Source organism: Rhodnius prolixus, unplaced genomic scaffold (genome assembly GCF_049639745.1).
Source record: "Rhodnius prolixus isolate KJV_2025 unplaced genomic scaffold, Rpr scaffold_3, whole genome shotgun sequence".
NCBI classification, from domain to species: domain Eukaryota; kingdom Metazoa; phylum Arthropoda; class Insecta; order Hemiptera; family Reduviidae; genus Rhodnius; species Rhodnius prolixus.
Window position 1 is genome coordinate 40321539 of NW_027411603.1, and position 2243 is coordinate 40323781.

Here is a 2243-nt window from a genome sequence, read left to right on the forward strand (position 1 = left end):
TTTTTTTATTTATTTTCCCTTGGATTTTCAATCTTATTGGACATGTGAATAGTAATAATTGTGTACTTATTGTATTTTTCATTCTATTCAATATGAGATACGAAGTTCTAGTCCAAGTTTTGCCGGTGCGCCACAAAAAAAAAGAGTTTTACAAACAAGTCTGATGACTCTTCACTTGTTTTCACTCCCATACATACGCACACACTTTTGATGTTAGTCTATTTGTGCGTGTCTGATCAGTCTGTGTGCACATAGCAGCATTAAAGTAGTGTAATCTTGATGATATCGACTAGTAATAATCGCGTACTTCATCAGACAGAAAATGTTCCTGTACAAGGTGAGACGCTGCACATCCTTAGAAGAGTATTCTAGGCACCATTATTTTAGGATGTAATAGAACTTCAATTTTTCGTTCTTAGAAATAAATGCGTTATACAAAAACAAAATGTTCTATTAAAATTTGACACGTTAATAATGAATGAGAAATGAAAACAAATTAAGAGCAAACAACAAAATGAACGGAAAAGAGAACAAGCTAAGTTTTATTTGAGACACAATTGTTCACATAAAAAGAAAGAGACGTTAAAATTTTTCACTAGTGGAAACAAACATATTAGCAATCTGTGCTATTAAACTTTTGCAATTACATTAATCATAAATTCTGTCTAAGTTCTGCTATACGACATTTGAATTTACAAATCCAATGTTTTATTATTATCTTCAGGCTTTTACTTTAAAACAATTGAATGTTGGAATTAGTTTTTTTGTGAAGAAAATACATAGAAATTGAGTCCTACATACTTCCTAAGAATTTTCTGGAACTATTGCACAAAAATTTAAGAATTCTGAGCAATAAACTCTTCTATTGCAGCAGTTAAATATTTTCAATACTTTTCACATAGTTAAAAATATATTGGAACCCACTTTTATGTATTTTTCAATAAAAAAGAAAGAGTAATTATTTTTATTTTTATTTATTTATTCATTTACAAGCTTACAAAGTAAATACCTTTAGCTGGGAGTTGTTACAACATTGCACAAGAAAGTAAAATAACATTACATTAATACCGTAGTAAAATAAAGGAAATGAAACTATTCTTTAAGAAATAAAAAAGTGGAAAACTAAAAGATAACTCATTGACATACATAAGTGAAAAATAACTTAATTAGTTAGACATAAATTACTCAACGGGCTTTACGTTCATCTACCAAATTAGGTGTCTTGGACGGAGGCGACTAGCAAACATACTTTACTGTAAATTTCTTTTATTAACCATTAAATAAAATCCAAGGCCTAAGACCGGGAATCGAACCCAGTACCACAATGCATATTCGCTTTGCAGGTCTCGCAACTCAACAGATAGCACTCTAAGAACAAAGAACTTCTGAGCTTCAGAGCTTGGTACATAGAACTGTAAATTTCATTAATTTGATTCACACTATTTATATCTAACAACTTGAGAAACCTATCATTTAAAGAATCATTTGAAAACTGAAGTAGAAAGAGTAATTACAGTATAAGTTATGTTTTAAAAGTTGCAATTATGCCAAAAATCAAACGTTGTGAAATAGTATACAATATCTCGCTTGCTACTGGTCCAGACGGTTTAAACGATCTGAATGGAGAAATAATCGCTATAATTTCACTGCAATTTATCTTTTCAAAGCGTTGTTGAATAACGTTTGAATGTTGAAGAACAATATAGAATCTACTTTCTGTCTGAATGCTTGTCGCCGCTAGCCACATTTTGATGGTAAATGACACTTAGGCTATGCAACTTGTTTAGTCAAATTAGACGCATTAATGGTAGCCACTGTGGTGGTGCTGACTATGCACATTTATAAATACTACTTGTGAATGATATTGTTAACTCGTAGTTTCTCTCATTGCAGTGAGAGAAGTTTTTATTTCCTTATGCAGATTAGAGTTTCTACTGGATTGACTCTAGTTTTGGGACTCGTAAAAATAGTTTTAGAATTTTTACAATTGGTCATCAATGTTCACTGCTTCGATGTTCTAAGCTTACTTTAAACACTTTAACATATCATTTGTTAAAGATACAAAGAAGATGAAAGCAATAAACCTAAAGTACCACGTTAATTAATTAGCCAAACCAAATAACCCAATTTAATTGTAGAGGCCGTTAAAAATAGTCATCAATAAAACAAAATTTTGGCAATCTAGGGAATGATGGCGTTGCAATGCAGTTTTAAAAAAGATGGGGAGTGTTTTGAACAAATTT